Below are 19,889 nucleotides of genomic sequence, written 5' to 3'. Positions count from 1 at the left end.
GCTTTGCATGTCTTAACCTGTGTGACTTGTGGGTTTGCATTACACGTGTACCATGCTGCTTGGTGCATGTATGAGGCACACAAGTCAGTCATATGTCCCTATGTTTGTGAACAGACACAGAGATGGCTATTATTTTACACATTTGTTACTGTTAGTTGATCTGTAATGTATTTCAGTTTTGCTTACCAACAAGTAGGCCATTCCCATATTGCCCATTCTCGAACCGGTCATTTATGATTGAGTGTCTGAAGATGTATGCATCACACTCTGGGTATCTTGCCAGCCCATTTGTGAAGATCCCCCAATGGTCCACTATGGCCTGCACATTGATTGAGTGTGAAGTTGCAGCAGAGGGATCCAGTTGAACTTGTGTGCAGTCCAAAGCCCACAAGACATGTGGAATCTTAACAATGGCATAAAAGCCTTGCTTAGTATCCTGCTGCTGTTGCTATGTCTTGGGGAATGCAAAAACAACAGTTGATGGACAGAATGCAGAACAATGTTATACATTCACCCCAGTACAGAAATCTGGGCATAAATCCATCGTTTTTTTGCTCACCATGCCGTTCCAGTTTGAACCCAGCCATATGCAAATCAGTCTTGACCCTGTACCTCATGGGAACAGTCCAGCCCGAACTGCCAAGCCAGGTCCTCCCTGGACTGGAAACAAGCATCCTAGGACCGGTTTCATGGTTTCACCCCTCTTCAGCCAGGATAGCATGATTCCATTGGCATGGAGAGCACGGGACCCACGTCTGGGCATACCCTTCCCACTCGGGGTGACAAATGCAAAAACAACAGTTGATGGACAGAATGCAGAACAATGTCATACATTCACCCCAGTACAGAGATCTGGGCCTAAATTCATCGTTTTGTTGCTCACCATGCCGTTCCAGTTTGAACCCAGCCATATGCAAATCAGTCTTGACCCTGTACCTCATGGGAACAGTCCAGCCCGAACTGCCAAGCCAGGTCCTCCCTGGACTGGAAGCAAGCATCCTAGGACCGGTTTCGGGGTTTCACCCCTCTTCAGCCAGGATAGCTTGATTCCAGTGGCATGGAGAGCATGGGACGTACGTCTGGGCATACCCTTCCCACTCGGGGTGACAAATGCAAAAACAACAGTTGATGGACAAAATGCAGAACAATGTCATACATTCACCCCAGTACAGACATCTGGGCCTAAATCCATAGTTTCTTTGCTCACCATGCTGTTCCAGTTTGTCTTGGGGAACATGAGGCACTAGGCTGTGAGGATTATAATTGCATCCAGGATAGTGGGTAGGAATGCAGAGAAAGATGGCTGTGATATAACAGCAACTCTGACTGTTGTGGTCTGGAATTAACCAGATGCCAGCCTGTGGAGGACTGCCATCAGCTTGCCCATCGGAGGTATGTTGGTGGAACTGTTAGCTGTAGTCTGCAGCATTGGTGCAATCGGGTTCAGCAGGCATATGATAGATTCCCTCCTGAGTTGAAAATAGGTGATAACCTCATCCTCCCTGAGGTCAATGAGAGTAATACTCTGGCAATTGACACGCTCCCTTCTCCTGCGATGTCTATGTGGCGGTGGGGGTTGGGGGGTTGGAGGGTGTGTTGTGGTGGTGGTGAAGGTCTCCTCGCTACTCCAAGCCTAAGAGTTAGCCCCTCCATGGCGTAGTTGAGCTTGCCAAAGTATGTTTTCTGTATGTGTACCAGAGTCAAAGTGTAATTTATAACTCCTGGGTTGTCGATGCGCAGACATTTTGACGCATTTTATGGTTTGAGTGCCGCTTGGTTTTTCAAAAACTAGTACATAGCAATGTGTCTGTTTTACGTTAGAATTAACATGGGAACGGTTTCCTAGCATACTTTAAAATACACGTCGCAGTCGGTTGAGGCGCAGATATTTTCCGATCCGGGCCTAAAAAAAAATTATGCATTGGCCTAAATACATCACATTGTAAATATGGGGTAGAAGTATTTTCTCGAGTTAGCCCCTAGTTAGATTTGGGCATTCAACTAACTTATTGGCAGCAGATAGGTGCAGGAGAGTGGAATATTATGTAGTATTGCTGGGTGGCCTTACCATGTAATATTTTCACAATACTCCAAAGATGGTCCTTGGATTCACACTAATAAATCCTTAGCTCAGTTCTGGTAGAGAGCAGTTAGCCTTTACTAGAGGAACATATGTTAACCATTTCAGAGTACCAACATGGACGATAAGTAAGTGACATGACTTGAGAGAAGGCCAACACCAATTTATAAAGAAAGAAAGGTATTTTCATCCTAATTTAGACACTAAAATGAATGAGATATCATACATATAACCAGAGTTATAGATTTTTATAACAATATTAAATCAGTGCACTAAAGAGCATAGATAAAATAACATTGCAGTCAATGGCAAATTCCACTAGTGAGAATTGACCACTTGCAGGTCGGGTTACTTGGAACCCTTATTGGGTAAGGTCAGGCAGGCCCCAAGATCCTGCCACAACAGTCAGATCAATTCTGCCTAGCCCGTGGACAGAGTACAGAGTTGTTGTGACTGTCCTTGGTGCTGAACGGGAGTTGCAGATGGTGCTGTTGCTGCAAAAAAACAAAATGCATAAACCCAACAGGTACACAGCTGCTCATAACAGATGATTGATGCACGATGTTCTCTGTAGCCGCAGCATCCAGTGTGGGGGTTGGTTAGAGGACTGGTGACCAACAAGCCATGGCAGTGGTAATCACAGCAAAAAGCTTTGGGAACTTCACTGGGTGCAGGGGAGTAATGTAGTGACCGGAGATTCGTGGCAGGCAACTCCCACAATGCACTTGACCACGTGGATCTGGGAGATCCCTCAGAGGGCCTGATGGCCAGTGATTCTTTAGATCCGCTGAGCATTTTTACCTGAAGTTTGCAGAGGACTAGTGCCACTAGTCTAGGGGAGACTGAGGGTGCTTCTGGCCTCCACAAGGGTACCTCTTTTTGGGAGAGTTGAGTATTAGCTAAAGACGAGGGCTGTTTACTCAGTTTCCAAGTCTGTTGCATCAGGGACAAAGTATCTCTCTTTTGTGGCGTTAGGGGTGCAGGAACTAGTAGCCAATAGGAAGCTAGTCCCTGCAGCTAGTCCGACCCTGAGGTGACTGTATCCGGTGGTGTAGGTCAACCTTTCAACCCAGAAGAACCCACTATTTATGCCCTCCAAAAGAAGGGAGAATTCCATTTTAGGTGTACAGATCAGGCTGCCCACCCTAGAAGTTTGGCCACCCTACCTGGATAGCTAATTTTCTGCATTGCCCTGGTGCAAACAAGCCTGGGGCAAGGGGAGGGCGACTTTCTCCTCAGGGGGACAGCCTAGATGCATATCAGAGGCAGTGTAGTCTATGAAGCTCACAGATTTGATGTTCCAATTCAGTAGCCATCTGGGGAGGAGGGAGGAGAGAGGTGCGACCTCCCTCCTGTTAAGCCTTTATCTTTGACTCCTGCGAGTGAGCACACTGCCTGGCAGGAAGTCAGGATCTTGTCTTGGGAGCAGCAGGCACAGGATAGCGTGGACTGGTCAGCCAGAGTACAGTAAAGCTGGGGGTAACCAAAGGGTAACATCTAAAGTGCCCTCTGGGTTCATGCCATGTCACCCAGGTCATGAGAATCATGTCACAGGTGAAAAGGCACCTTTTTGATCCCAAACATGACTTATTTTAGGGGCACCATCATGGAGCTGCCAGTCTTGAAGGTGCTTGTTTGGCAGCCCATGTTATTCTATCGACCTCTAGCAGATATAGTGGTTTCCAATATAATGCACTTTGACTCTTGGGCTCAGGATGCCTTCCCTAGGGGTGCCATATGCACATTAATGGCAGTGTATGTGACTGTGCCATACATGGTGAGGGCACAGTCGAGTTTGAGTAGTTTACACTCCTTTTTCAGTCTTCAATGGCAGGCCTGCTGTTAATAGGCTGCATGGGTCACCAAGGGTGGCACAAACTCATGCTGCGGCCCTGGTGACACCTTTACCCACAATGTCCTGGGTACCCCTGGTACCATGTACTAGAGGCTTATAAGTGGGTGAAGCTTTTGCCAATTTGGGATTAACAAGTCGAACATAACAGTTTTAGAAGAGAGCACATGCACTGGGGTCTGGGCAGCAGTCATCCCCACCTGCATTTGAAGCAAAAAGTGTGGGGTGGCCATATAAAAGGGGACTTTCCTACAATAGATTACAGCCTTACACAATAGCCCTATTTGAAGGCCATTAAGCTTGATCCTCAGAGAGGAAGAGGTTGGGAAGAAATCTGCATGGTCTATTTACCACTTACTCAATGGCAAGTCTGTGCATGCATTTCATTGCAAAACAATAGGAGAAGCAGCTGTACCTGTAGCACCAATCATAGGACGGGGTTTCATTTGAAGTTTTTGTTGAAAGAACCTATTTGGCAGTGACATTTGAAGGTGGGATTAAGGATCTCAGAGAGCTGTGACCACAGATCACTTGTAGTTTAAATATTGGAAAGTCAGAAAATGCTGTAGAGGAGAGATGGGACAGGGATGAAGTGATGACAGTTCATCTTTGGATTAAGCAGAGATGCCCACTTTCCACCCTCGATTAAAAACCTCTGACACAAGGAAGGAACTCTGAGATGTACCGGAACCTGCAAAAAACAAGGAACAATGGACCCCTAGTGGATGAACCGCTATGTGGAGGGATGTGCCACTTGTCTCCCCTCTCCCATTGGGGGAAAGTGGAAGGTGGACTTGCTGGGAGAACCTGCAGGATTGAAAGTACTTCTACAGAGGGACCTCCAGATCCTGCAGGACAAACAGGCATGTGGCAAGAAGGCTAAGGGGCCTCAGTTGTGTAGGTAGGAAGCGTAACCTTCTATGAGGGCCATGGATGGCTACTGAAGAGGACTCATGGCTTAGGAGATTGGCAGGAGCACAGACAGAAGAGCAGGTCAAGGGGTCAGTGCTGCTTCCTGGTGCTGAAAGAAGGCAGCTGGATGCTTTATCTGCAGAAATAGCCTAAGAATCCCATTGAGTTTTTAAGGGACTGACCTTTTTCTCACAGAGGAAGTACGGTTAAAAAGCAGCACCCAAGAAAACCTGAAAATTATAGAAATAATTGACTCTCTTGGGCACTGGAGTAAACCCTTAGGAGCACAGCGACAAAAACCCCATCTACTTTGGCCAAACGGGGCACGTGAAACAGATCTTCATTCCCCACTCCAGTAAAGCCTGCCTGGTTGGTTTACTGGGTCTCTGGGCTGAAAAGTGCTGTGTCACAGACAGCACTTACCATAACTAAAACTCTCTCCTTGAGGACCAATGCCCCAGGAAAATTGTCACCTTGGGGTGCAAGCATAGCATGCCTCATTTTTTTTATTTTTCCACTTCCAGGGGAAGCACTGACTGAGGGGTGCACATAATTGTGGAGCTGTGTTGCAGTTTGCACAGGGCCCTTGGTGGGGGCCAGAGACCCAGGAGTATTGTGGTGTGCTTTCCTCCACTACACCTGCCTGTGTCTTGGGTAGAGAGGAATACACCAACACACCACCTGCGCTTGGGAGCCAGCAGGTAGAGAGCCTCTGTAGCCAGCTTCCACCTGCTCACATGTGAGGAGGATAAAGAGAGAACAGAAGATTACTCTTGATGTTCTGACCTGCGCAAGTGGTAATCAGCCTCGTGGGGAGGGAAGCAGCAGCCGATCACACTGGCTTGGTCTCCCATACAGCCAACAGCAAGTGCAGGTTCCTCCACACACGGAACAGGAACACCTGCTTGGCCAGCCAGTGGTGTGACACTGAATACCTAAACAAGAAAGAAAAAAATGTTGCACCTGTGAGCATGTAAAAGAAACACAACAAAAAACTCAAAGACTTGCCATGTAAGCCTTTGCCACACCCTTTTTTTAAATGGATATATTTGGCTTACTGTGCCCCCCAGAAAGGAGGCACATCACAACAGTCTTGGAGTCATGACAGGTGCCAAACTGGAGCAGTTAATGGACCTTCTGTGGGACAGGGGAGGCCCTGGCCAATTGTTCACTGTCAGCCTAAATCTCCAGGGGTGGAAAAGTGCCCTCAGGAGAGTTTGTTTGTTTTTCAGATTTTCATGGAGCTTGATTGTTTTGTTTTATTGTTGTAGGGTGCACAAAGCTACTAGATTCTATTGTGATTTTACAGACAGCCTAAATGGTAAGAAATATTCACTATACTACATAATACTGAACACAGAAATCTTACTACCCTACATTAATACATATATTGTTGAACTTCAATGAAAAGTGGTGCCATCTTGAAATATTTTAGGAGAGTGCACTTATTTTGACCTTATAATTGTTCCTTTATTATCGTTGACACCCAGCCAAAGCAAGTAGGTGTTATGTTTTGAACTGCATACAATGTGTTGTGTAAGTCAAATTGGGGTGTTGTGTTTTTAGTCTTCATGGGTTGGTGTTGTGTTTTTAGCCTTCATGGCTTTGTTGATGGCCAGATTGTTGGAGGTGCTTTCAGTGCATGAAGTCTAGGATATATATAGGGGTACCTGATTCCCAAGCTTTATTTTGTATTTGCCCTTTGTTAATTGGGAAGTCATTTGGAGGATTTTCATAAAAGGGTTTTCCATCTGACATTTTTGCATATATTTGTAAATTTAGCACCTTTCCTAAGCAAACCTTGGACTGCTCTGCCTCACTACACAAACCACCCTATTATGATTCTAACAGTCCGAAGACCACCAGGCTCGTGGTGGTGCAGTGCTGGCAGATTCAGCCACCGCTGAACAGGCGACCCGACTGCCCCATTTGGAGTTGGCCGGTCGGACTGCCCTGGGACCGCCTGAACCACCATTTCCTGGTGTTGGAGCTGCGATCAAAGACCACAATATGCCTGGCAGGACGGCCGCGGCACGCCATGGTTTAGATGGTTGGAGGAGAGGAAACAAAGGGGGCCCTACAGGGCCCCCCTGTGCCTCAACCACATGCAAATGTACACAGGGGGGCATAACATGTGCCCCACTGTGTGCATGCACATAGGTTCCTGCACGGCATGGACTTTCGAGTCCATGCCGTGCAGAAACCTTGTAGTGTGGTCCCATTGCAGTGCCTTTTTCAAAAACACCTTGGCCTTTAAAAGAGGCACCACCATGGGATCGCCTGTCTGCCAGACTACTGAAAAGTCATAATCTGGAGGGCAGGCAGAAGCGACATTCAGCGGAGCAGTGGCACGGTGGTTTGCACTGCCGCACCACCACTCCGCCAAAAGTCATAATCGGCCCCTTAAAGTAAAGTACTAAAAAGTGGTGCTTGGTTTCCAGTTCTAGATCTCCTCAACTGAGTGAGCATATCTGCCTTTGAAACTAAGGTACAAATGTGGCGTAACACTGTCCTATGCTCTCTAAAAAGCACTTCAAAAACTACCAAAGGCTTTAGGTTGTGCTGCTTAGGGTACTCTGTGACAATGGGCCTGTGTTCTATCCACAGTTATGTGAGGTGCAGTGACTGTAATTTGAAAAGACTGCTTACGTAGTGAAGTAGTGGCCCATGGAAGGTATGCATCCATGCATAGCCACTGAAAGTATTTACAAAGACAGCTCCACCATAGTTAATTTATCAATCCTTAACTTTTGTATCGTTCAACATAAAGCAAGTTGGGAAACATAGGTTTGGCTGAGATGGGCACTGGGGACAGCAACGGCAAGTCTCCTGCAATGATGATAGAGTCTTCCTTGCTGCTGCGGGAATGCGGTTGGCAAACTCCCGATCCTTCAACCTTGTCATGTTCTCTACAGCAGATGAAGTGAAGACTACAGCTTCTGTAGTAGTAAGACTTTCACTGACAGCCAAAAAAAGTCACAGAAAGAAATGAGTCTTACTGTCATTGTCTGATGGTAAACAACATGTTGTATGTTACCAACTGGATAAGGTGGGTAAACAACTTCTTATACAATGTGTGAGTTTTATGACTCTCATTGTATGCCTGAGGTACCTGGTCATTCTTATCCACACAACCCATGTACTTGTTGTAATCAAATGGTCTGTAGAGGCATTTGTGAGTGATTCTGAAGGGAGTGGCTTACCTTTTCCCCAACCAAGGGAGGTGGGGGAAGTTTGCAGCCGCCCAGACAGGTATCAGTGTAGTGGTAAGGGTGGAGGGTCCCATGCCTCTTCTCAGGGTAAGAGGAGAGGTGGGGGTGGGCAGAGGCTCAGGTCTCTCAAAACACAGTCCCGGAGCCTAGATGGTTCCCAGAGGGATCACCATGAGGGTGGCTTAGTCTGTTAGTCTGCTGTAGGAGATCCCATAGTGTCACGAGAGCTGAAGGGTGGCTGTCACAAGCCTCCCACCAGTTCTGGTGTCTGGCAGACTGACTCCAGAAAGGAGGGCACAGAATTTCAGATGGAATGGTGAGAGGGGGAGACAGCCTCAAGAGGGAGGACCAGTGGATCAGGGATTGCCAGTTCTGAGGTCACAGCACCGCAGGACTGACCCTGGTGATGCTGCTTCTGGTTTGGCAGGGCTCCATGCTCTGTCAGATAGACAGGGGGCAGGAGACCATTGCCAGGCAGACTCTTGCACAACACTTACAGTAAGTGTTACCCCTTGGGAAGGGGTAATCGTATTTCCCTGGAAGTCCTGGCTTGCCAGGCAACTGCGCAGCCAGAGGGTACAGACCCTGGGCTGGAGGACCAATTGCAGGTTATCACACCTGAACTGATGGGAGAATTGTACAGAATGCTTGCCACAAGCGCCCTAACAGTGCTGAAGTCTGGGGGTACCGCTCCCAAAAGGAGAGTACAGAGCCCAGAAAAGAAGGGCAGGTGGAGGAATGACTGGCCCCTGAATCCTGTTCAGCCTACGTGTACAGAAACTGGGCTTGAGTACCAGTCCTAGGATACCACACTTGAACTGGTGGGAGGGAGAGCAGTCAGAGGGTGCCAGTCACCTGGGGCAGCCGCCCCCCACTCTGGGAAACCACAGATGTTAGAGAGCCCTGAAAGGCCTGAGGCCTGGCTCTTGTCACTGACAGCTGTGGGTTGCTGTCCTTGTGGATGGAGCTGCCCTTGGGTTGGGGACAGGAGTCACATCCCAGGGATGGAATGGGCCAGACCACTGTCTTAGCCATGGTGCAACTGAATAAATCTGTGAGCAAAGTAAGGTTAGGTGTTGCACAGATGGGATCTGCAGGTGAGGAGAAGGATTCCCCATGGGTTAGCTTAGTAGGCCCTGAATGTATGAACAGAGGGCTCCAACTAGGTTCAGAGAGGTGTAGAACTGGAATGTGCTCCTGCTGTTGCGGGCAAGGGCCCATGTTCTATCACCCTAAGCAGGAAAGTCCATCAAGGTATTGATTAGTCTCCCTTGGTATTAGGCTGGAAGGAGGTTGTGTTGGACCTGGCCCTTTTTGCAGGGCTCTCCTCAAACTGTTTTCCTGCTTCCTCCTATTTTTTTCTGACCTGTTTTTGTTGGCTGTAGGACTCTGGGCACTTCACCACTGCTAACCAGTGCTAAAGTGCATTTGCTCTCCTGTCTAAAGTGTATTGGTGATTGGTTTATCCATGATCGGCATATTTGATTTACTTGTAATTCCCTAGTAAAGTGCACCAGGTGTTCCCAGGGCCTTTAAATGAAATGCTACTAGTGGGCCTGCAACACCGTGCCACCCACATCAGCAGCCCTTCAAATATGTCTTAAATATGTCTTTGCACTGTCTGTATGGTCAGTTTTAAACTGCCATTTTGACCTGGCAAGTGCACCCACTTGCCAGGCCAAAACCTTCCCTTTTACTACATATGAGACACCCCTAAGGCATGCCCAAGGCAGACCCACTGGCAGGGTGCAGTATATTTAAAAGGAAGGAAATGTACTGTTATATTGTATGTGTCCTAATGGTGAAATACTGCTAATTCAGTTTTTTCACAATTGCAAGGCCTATCTATGCCATGGAGTAAAATGGGGATTGCCTTGAAAATATATTTAAAGTGTAATTTCCCATTGGGAGCTGATAGAGATTTGGAGTTTGGGATCTATGAACTCACAATTTAAAGATACATCTTTTTGTGAAGTTGTTTTTTAAATCACTTGTTTGAAAATGCCACTTTTAGAAAGTGGGCATTTTCTTGCTTCACTTTTCTGTGCCTCTGACTGTCTGTAATATCCACGTCTGAGAGAGGATAACAGTTGACCTCTTGTGCATTCACTCTAGACAGTCACACAAAGAGAGTGAGGTGTGCCTTGCATATCCTGATGGGCCATCACCTGGCTGATAGGCCTTCCTGAGCTAGAGTGGTGGGAGGAGTTGTCACTGACACCTAAATGGGGCTGTGCCTGTCCTCACACAAAGCTGTCTCCACCCCCCTGTAGGCAGGGTCTTGTACACTACAAAGACTTTCCTTTGAAGTTTACCTACATCAGAAGCAGAAAGGGGTATAAGTAGTGGACCTCTGACACCCCAAAATCAAAACACGTCTGGACTAAGGACATTCTGCTAGGAAGACGAGCTGGATGCTGTAGTAGGGACTGCCACTCTGCCTGTTGCTCTATTGGTCTAGCCTGCTGCTTGCTGCTGCTGTCCTGAGAGAGAGGACTGGACTCTGTTCTCTGAATGCTGCTTTAAGTTTCTCCAAGGGCTTATGTGTGCTTTGCTCCAGTTAGGAAGTCTCAGGCACATTAAAGACTTCAACTGCATCTTGCTAACAGCACCTAGACTTCTCTTTTGGGAGTCCAGATTGCCGAGTGGTGCCAACTCTAGTTCTTGGGACCTTGGAATTGTGTGGCTGGTGCTGCAACTCAAGAAAGCAACATCATTGCCATCAGCTGGACCGCTGCCTGCACTGGAGACAAGGGCAACACTCATTAGAGCATGATGCACCGCCCTGACTTACACCACAGCCCTGGTATTGACGATGACAGCAACTTATCCATGCCAGCTTTGTCATCGAAGGACGTGCCTGCAGCAGAGCTGAGCACTGCTCGTGAAGTGCACAACTCGCTGCCCGAAGTGCACCGCAGCCCTGACCTCTCTGAAGGCAGAGCTTCGTACCAACACCATGCTGCTGCCTACACTGGAGACGAGGGCACCACTCGTGAAGAGCACAACGCACCACCCGGCTTACAACGCAGCCCTGACGACTGTCGATGCCTATGCCTAAACCGCCTCATCGTGGAATTGATAACCGACATGGGTGACCTCCCAAACTCATCAACACCACACTGTTTTAGGGACCAACACCGCACTGGAAGCAGCATTGCATCATCTCCCCCGTGCCATGCAACGTCTTTTTTGTCATCACTTTCAAGGTACTGTTACTTTGCGGTCCGTGTGACTCGTTGGCTGACCCGCACACCTTGCGGGCAGGGCCGAACTGTTGGATTAGTACCTGTCATGATGTCGAGATAGTCCCCGTTGAAGCTATTGTCTTCTAGGAGCAATATTTTTGCAATATTCTTTCTAATGTGATATCTTGATTTGTGTATGTTGGATTGTTGTCGCTTTGATCTTGTTTTATTCAGATACATTTTGGCTATTTTTCTAAACTAGTGTTGTGTCCTTTTGTAATATTTTCACTTTGTTAGTGTATGTGGATTGCCAAATGCTTTACACATTGCCTCTGATATAAACCTGACTGATCATGCCAAGCTACCAGGGAGATCAGCAGGGGTTATCTTAGCTTTTGTGACACCCTTACCCTGACAAGAGTGAGGGTCTCTACTTGGACAGGGTGCAAACCACTGCCAACTAGAGACCCCATTTCTAACATCTATCAAAGAACCCTTTCTGCTGAGTGTCTAAAACCTGCCTAAAACCTACCTTGAAAAATACTTTGTTCTATTTAGATGGCAGAAATAGGGTTCTAACCACTGAGAAATGTGTGTGACAATGTGTAAAAGCACTTAGATTATCAATGGGTGTGTGTGTCTGTGAGATGTGTGTGAAGAAGTATAAATGCAAAAGAGCAACAAAAAAAACACTTACCTTATCAATACTGCTGCAGCCAAAGACACAAAAAAAACGAACAAATACAAAGTATTACTTCAACATGCCACATACGCAATACCACAAAATACTTCATGGGATAAGAGGTGCAAAGCAGCGAGCAAAGTTGCTGCACTGTGTCACAAGGGAAGAGCAGAACTGTACCATATCCTCAAAGAAACGGTGCAGTTCTGCTCTCTCCATGTGCTGGTGCTCTGTGTGCTCCTGCGTGCCAACACAGGCAGCCTTGCGCCTGGAGATCCAGTGAACTATGGCCAGTTTGTTTTCCTGAGGGCGCAATTCTGCTCTCCTTAGGGGAGGGGTGGAATTGCACCCCCACTGGGCAAAACATACTTCTGAATAAATAATTATGCTGTGGCCTCAGTACATTTCCCTGGGGGGCACCTCCAAGCAGAAATATTGGGTGCCATGTATTTTTCCCCTGGGGGCCGCAATGCTTATTTGGCCCCCAGGAGGGTCAGCCCATTACTCAGGGGATCAGACCTCCAAAACACAAACACATTAGAAACTTGATTGTATGCTATATTGTTTTCGCTTGGGAAGCGCAATCGTCCCCCAGGAGAAAACATACATCTAGAATATTTTATTTAGGCCCCAGAGAGGTCTGTCTTTTTATCAGGTTAGCAGTCTCCCAAAAAAAAAGACAGTCCCTGGTGTCTAGTGGTTTCCTGCTCATGCATTGTGGTGTAACCTCGATCTATGAGCAGTAAACTGGCTGTGGAAGGCATCCATGGAGAGGGAAGACTCTCCTATATCCATGAGAAGGTCGTTTTCAGCCAAAATTTCCCACTGGAGCAGGAGAGAACACAAACCTGCTGCTCCTCATCACTCCGGTGGCCAAGGTTTTGAAGAAAGTGTATGAAATATCTCACAAAAAGAATGCAAATCTTAATTTTCGCAAAGACGGCTAATGCACCGATTGGGCAGTTGCCCGTGGGCAGGTTCAAGTTGGTTACCCCATATGCGAGAGAGAACCACCAAGTTAGCAGTGGTTGCACTGATTGGGCCAATGCTGCCATATGCCGGAAGGGGCTACCGTAAAGATTACTGATGTGCCTATTGGGCCGGAGTCCATTTGCGGAGTGAAGTTGACAACCCTATATGTCACAGTGTTCCAATGTGAAGATTGATGCTGTGCTGATGGGACCATAGCTTGTGTGTGGAATGAAGTTGGCAACCCCATATGCAAGTTGGAGCCAAAGTAAAGAGGAAATTAGTGCCGTGCCAAACAGGCCATCACCTGTGTGCGGAGTGAGGTCGGTGACCCCATATGCCTGAAGACACCACTGGAAAGGACCAGGTTCATGCCTGGTTCAAGACGTCCTTCAAGAGGAGAGGCCGTCATGGTGACCGACGCGGGCTCGAGCATCAGACTGGGGATCAGACCGGAACCACTCAACACTTCCCACCTATAGAGGATCAGGGAACTTACCGTCTCACTAGAGGAAACATCGTGGCTGCCCATCCAGTACCCATCAAGAGCCACCAGTGATACTCACCAACACTAGTTGCTGCAGCCCTCCACAACATCTGTGAGTGACATGCACTCAGAGACCCTAGTTGCGCAATGCCTACAGGAGCGGGTAAGACTGATCAAAAGGCCGGAAGGTGCCAGGGGAGCTTGTCCTGCCACATAGTGCTTTGGCCGCTAGAACACTTTTGACTTTTAAAAGGAACGGAGTGGGACTCCTGAGATGCGGACTACTAATGGGCATAACCTGAATGTCACTTATAGTGAATGAGGAACAGCCAGTAAGTGGAGGGAAAGTGGGATTCAGGGATCTGGCTATTAAACAATAGAGCCTCAACCTCAGTGGACTGTGTATTGTTTGTTGATGGCATATTTTAATTTGTGACTGTATATATAAATACTTTTTTCATAAAAGCAAGGTTTTCACTGGACTATCACTTACTGCTGCTATTGAACATATTTTGATTTGTGAGCCTGTGTTCAACCCCCTGCATCTACCTCCCTCCATTAAGCCTTGGACTGATTGACCCACACTACTACTGAGAGTCAAGTGCTGAAGGGGTACTTGGCCCAATTTCTCAGGACCCATAAGAAGTCATGCCCTAGTGGATCAAGAGTAAAAGGCCTCAAACCCCATGGGTGAGCCAAGTAGCTCCTGTTTACCCAACAGTCCTTAGAAATGGGTCCTGACATAGCACAACTCCAATAGGCAAATTTTACCTCTCCACTTCATCACTGGTTGTCATGTGGCAGATATGTGGCATGAAACAAGTCATTTTGTTTATCTGGATTCTGGCCAATCCGTGAAAGGAAAAAGCTTCCTATATTCGGACTTTGTCACTTTTTTGGAAGTTGAATCTCCAGCAGGACGAAACTGTGGGCTATATCCGATGAGGGCTCCATGAGGTCAGATACCCTTTCAAAGAGGAACCACTGAAAAGGATTTGCTGCTGCAGAGAAGAATGTAGCAGGAGCTACCGCAAAGAAAGGCTGACCTTTAATGCACCTTGGGCAGCTCGACGAAAAGGTAGGCAAGACTCACTTCAAGTAGGGTTTAGGTGCAAGGTTTAAGGTTGCAGGAGCTTTTCTTGTCCCTGGAGCTCAGAACAGAAGGCAAGCAAATTAGCCCTTGTAGTCACTCTGGTAGTTCTGGGTTCAAGCAGCAAAAAAGTCCTCAAGCAGCAGAGCAGTCCTTTGAGGGCACATGGCAGGCTTCAAGAAGCAGGGCAGTCCTCTGAGGTACAAAGCAAGCCCCATGCAACAGGACAATGTTCTAAAGTGAAAGGCAGGCATTCTGAGTGTTCAGGAGTGTAAAGAAGAACTAGTCTGAGGAGCCAATATTTATACCAGGTGTGAGCATTTGAAGTTGAAGGAACTTCTAAGACATTCTGCCATTTGGTTTTGGAATTTCCCCCTTCCCCTGCCCAGACTCCAAGAGGTCTAGGGAAACAAAAGACTGGTGTCAAGGTCTCTGTGGGTGTACTGAGGCAGCTCCATCGAAATGTAAGTGCAGCATGGAACAGCTCCGCACCTCCATCCTAGCAGGGTAGCCCATCCTGCCAACACCTAGTCTTCCTTTGACTCACTGTCTGAGTGAAATACAAAAAGGCCAACTGCCACTCTAATCGCAGTAATGTGTCCCAGGACACAGGCTGCAGTAATCAAATGGTGAGGACAAGAAAATGAAAACTTTCTACAAGGTTACCATTTCAGAATTGTGACTTAAAATCTACTTTACCAGTGAAGAGAATTTTAAATTACAATTAATTTGAGACCAAACATGACATATCTACGTGTTACTAAACAAACATTATCACTTATTAAATTGAATGTGGTAACGCAATGTCATCCTATCGGAGAGGTAGGCCTTGCAGCAGTGAAAAACGAATGTAATACTTTTTCACTAGCAGAACATTTAACACTTAAAAGTTCACGTCAGCTTTTAAAATACAATGCACCCAGCCCCAAGGGCTGTCCAGGGCCTACCTTAGTGGTGACATATGCATTAAAAAGGATGGTTGAGGCCTGTCAAAGGGGTTATTTTGCCAAGTCAAATTGGCAGTTTAAAAGTTCACATAGGCTGTAATGGCATGCCTAAGACATATTTTGAAGGGCTACTTAAGTGGGTGGCACATTAAATGCTGCAGGCTCACTAGTAGACAGCCAAATGAAACAGGCTGACCTTGGCGGCCCTTTCTTCAACGTGGATAGTAGATGGCTCATGGCAAGCAGCTGACTAATTGCAGCTCTTTTCTCCTAAATCAAGACGATGACTCATTGTCTTTTCCTGTCTGTCGTGACATGAAGAGGAGCTTTCATTAGTGCTCATGCATTTACTACATTTTGGCAGTGCTAAATTGTGAGACACACCATAGAAATTGCCAGCTTTTCCCTCACATGGTGCCCGGCTGGGCCCCATGTGAGTAATTACTCCCTTTGTTTTCACTCACGACTGGTGTACACATCTCTCTGAGAATTCATTACCCATCTATTTTCAGATGTCCCTCATTGCTAGGTCCTGATGAGACTTCTTACTAGATGTGGGGTCGAAACGCCTCAACAGTTTTATAGCCTTCACAAAAGCTAAAGAAGTCTAGGAATAATGACTCTGTATTGAATAATTATCATTTTCGTTAATTTTGAAACCTCCTATTTATGTTATAAATTGCCACTCTGGTGATATATGTTCTAAGTTCACTTGGGACACTGAGCACTCTTTTTACTATGGTACTATAATATATTATTTGCACAAATATTATTGTCCTGTTTATTGCATTTTGTGTGATTGGTCTTCTTTTTCAGCATCACTACACCAATGGTAATTGCCATTGTGCATAAATAATATGAAGCATCCTGTACATTGTCCACATGGACAGCTGCCTCTTTAGTAAATGCACGCCTACTGGCATCATTTAATTTACAGGCCCTGGGTACATAAAGTACCACTCTACTCAGGATTTACAAGTAAAGTAAATGTGCCAATTGGGTGTAAGTCACTTTTACCATGTATAAAGGAGCGAGCACAAACACTTTAGCACTGGTTAGCAGATGTAAAGTGCACAGAATTATAAAGCCAATAAAAACAAATTTGCAAAACAGAAGGAGTGAAGGCAATAAACTTTGGGGATGAGCCTGCAGAGACGGCCAGGTACAATACAAGGTGTATCTTTTGACCTGTCGTTGGAAAGTGATAAAGAAATAGATAGAGTGTCTCCAGGCAATTAATTTATGTACCAGCGCCACAGCTGAAATTTGATAAGTCAAACTATATAGTGTAATTTCACATCAGTGTGGAACACCTTATAGCGTAATGGAATACCAAGCCTCTCATATCTGACATATGTGATACCTTTTAAAAATTCTTTCATCGTTTGGATAAATAGAGGCATAAATTATGCTGCACTATTTTCAAGTGAGCTGTGGTAGATTACAGAAACACAACACAACAAATATATCACCCCTTTATCCTAATCTGTTTCATACACACGAGCAGAGTATACTGGATAGTTGTACTAATAAGAAGTAACTTGTTTACACTGTGTACATTTTAAAAATAAGTTATAGCAACAGGTTTATCCTGACAGGCCACTTTAGATTGGACTTAAATTTATGAAGATTGCTTTACCTGGGGCTGTGGGGAGTTTGGTAATCTGTGCCTTCAAAGTAATTCACACTCAGCCTCATCTCAAATGCAGTCAAAGACCGCCATATTTCACTATGACAATGTAATCACAGATCCGCATTAAAAAGTCATTATTGTTTAGAATCTAGCTTAGTTTGAAAAACACTTACTATAAAACCCAACTGGCTTTGTAAATTACCCAAAGGTTTACGCAAGAATACAAGGTGCAGTGATTTAAATCTCGATCGTATTTCTTTATTGATTGTAAGAGATTTTAGGTCACTGCATTTACGTGAAATGATTAGTGAGTAATCAAAATAAAACAGTCCCCTGATACCAGTTCATAAATAGTTCGGAATTGATTTTTTTTAATAAAAGAGATTTTCGTGCATCGAAGTTTATGTGCGTTTTTTGAGATTATATAAATCTATTTTATAATCAGTTGTATAGAATTTATTTCATGCTACATATATACTGATGAGTTTGACACTGACTAAACTTCGTCATTAGGCGATGCTTTCAAATACACTCTCTGGGGACTTTTTTATACAAAAGTAAATTAGAGTGGAAAATGTTTAAATTGCAATATTATCACTGTTGTCAGCAGAAATTCAAGGGTATAAATGATTTCCTAAAATCTATCTGTTGAAAACCTAAAACCTTACACAGCACAATGTATTCAATTCAATTATTTTATTCAGTATTTTAATATTGGGATGTTTAATGCTTCATTCAGGAGTTGAAAGGGTTCAGTGCTACGCATGTATGCTGTTGAAAACCTAAAACCTTACACAGCAAAATGTATTCAATTCAATTATTTTATTCAGTATTTTAATATTGGGATGTGTAATGCTTTATTCAGGAGTGAAAGGGTTCAGTGGTATGCATTCATGCTGTTGAAAACCTAAAACCTTACACAGCACAATGTATTCAATTATTTTATTCAGTATTTTAATATTGGGGTGTTTAATGCTTCATTCAGGAGTGAAAGGGTTCAGTGGTATGCATTTATGTCACAAATTCCTCAGATATAATAACTGAATTGCTTCCAAGTGTTTTTGGTTGGTTTTATTTAAGGGTAGGCGTAGTTCGCGAAGTAGCACTTTGCGAAGCTCCGCAAAGTGAAGTTCGCACTACGCGAGCTACGCGTAGCACTTCGCGAACTGCGTAGTAACATGTTCGCACTGTGCAAGATGTTGTTTTCAATGATTGCACAGTGCGGACAAGCAACCGGCACTGTGCAATCATTGAAAATGGCATCTTGCACAGTGCGAGCTGTAGTTTTCTGCTGCTCGAGTAGATTTTTACTCGAGCGGCAGCTTTCTCAACGCGAGCTGGTAGTTTCTCATCGCGAGCGGTCGCGAGCATACGCGACCCCTCGCAATGAGAAACCTGACCTCCTCGCGTTGGGAATCTTGCCGGGAGGTTTATTTTCCATGCTCGCGATCGCCAACTTGATGTTGCTGATCGCGAACAAGGAAAAAGTCTCGCCGGGATGTCATTTTGCTTGCTCGCGGTCGCCAACTTGACGTTGAGGACCGCGAGCAAGCAAAAAATGACCGCAGCACTACGCAACACTACGCTACGCGTGTTCGCACTGTGCTACGTGCAGTTCGCGTAGTGCGAAGTAGTGCGAACTTCGCAAACTACGCGAGCGTAGCGTAGTGCTTCGCCTAGGCTTAGTTTTATTCTCTTCATGCCTATACAATCCAGAAGAGAACAATAGTTTGAAGGCGAATATAAAAGTGGATACTGGGGCAAATTTGAACTTGTAACCGTACGCTGAATAGGCGTTTTGTATAGGTGAGACTGGATAAATGTGTGCTTGCTACAGACAATGTTTGTGGTAATAGCGGGGAAATCAACAGTAAAAACACTTTATCAGACCATAAAACAATCCTACAAACAGCCACATTGCCATATAGGCCAATCCAACCCTGATCGATCAACTAGTTAGACATACCCGACCAGGACACCTCCTAAGATTCAGGTTTTGGTAACTATTAGTACTAAATGAATTAGGAAAAGGAATTGGAAGTAGGCCTGGGCAGAATTTTAATTACGCAGGAGTAATTTTAGTAATTCCACGTTACTCGTTGATGTGAATTACCTAAATTTTGTGTGATTGCTCCTGCTCACGTTTTTAGGAATAATTTGGGGGACAGGTCCTAAAGCAAGAGCACCTTTGTGTTCTGCTGCATTTTGCGCTAAGAATATAGCACTAAATGCTGGTAGTAAATTGGGGGAAAATCCTACCCCAAGGTGCACATTTAGCGAGCAAGTGATCAGCAAAGGTTGTGTGGAACATTTGAGCACTTTAGTTCAGTCAAATAAAGTTAATTCATATTTTTTCTAAAATGTTGTAGCAGCTGAAAGGATATATTTTCTTTATCTGGGAATTCATAACATTTACAGGGTTTATGCTCTATTTTGCAGTGCATTCTCATGAACAAATTTGCAATATGTAAAATCCAAGCTGTAAAAATGATCATGTGAAAACTGTATAGCACAGGAAAAACATTCCTTTTTGGAAAACTGGAACAGAAATTATAGTTTTAGGATCTGTTTTCTGTTTGGACTAATCTATATGAAATGCCCCCATACCTGCACAACAATCATGTACTTGCACCGATCAGTGAAAGACGGCTCAACCAAAAGAACAATGCAAGAAATCTAATCTGATACATCAAGCCCCTTGCTTCTTGATGGTCCCTTGGAAGAAGACAAGCAATGTCAGTGTTAGCAGTGACAGCTGCTACTTCTGGCTGTCCATAATTGACTACCATGTTGGTACACATGGTAGTCAATTATGATTAGCAGCTGTCACTGCTAAC

This window comes from Triturus cristatus, chromosome 9 (genome assembly GCF_964204655.1).
Source record: "Triturus cristatus chromosome 9, aTriCri1.1, whole genome shotgun sequence".
Lineage (NCBI taxonomy): Eukaryota > Metazoa > Chordata > Amphibia > Caudata > Salamandridae > Triturus > Triturus cristatus.
This window is presented reverse-complemented; position numbering follows the sequence as displayed.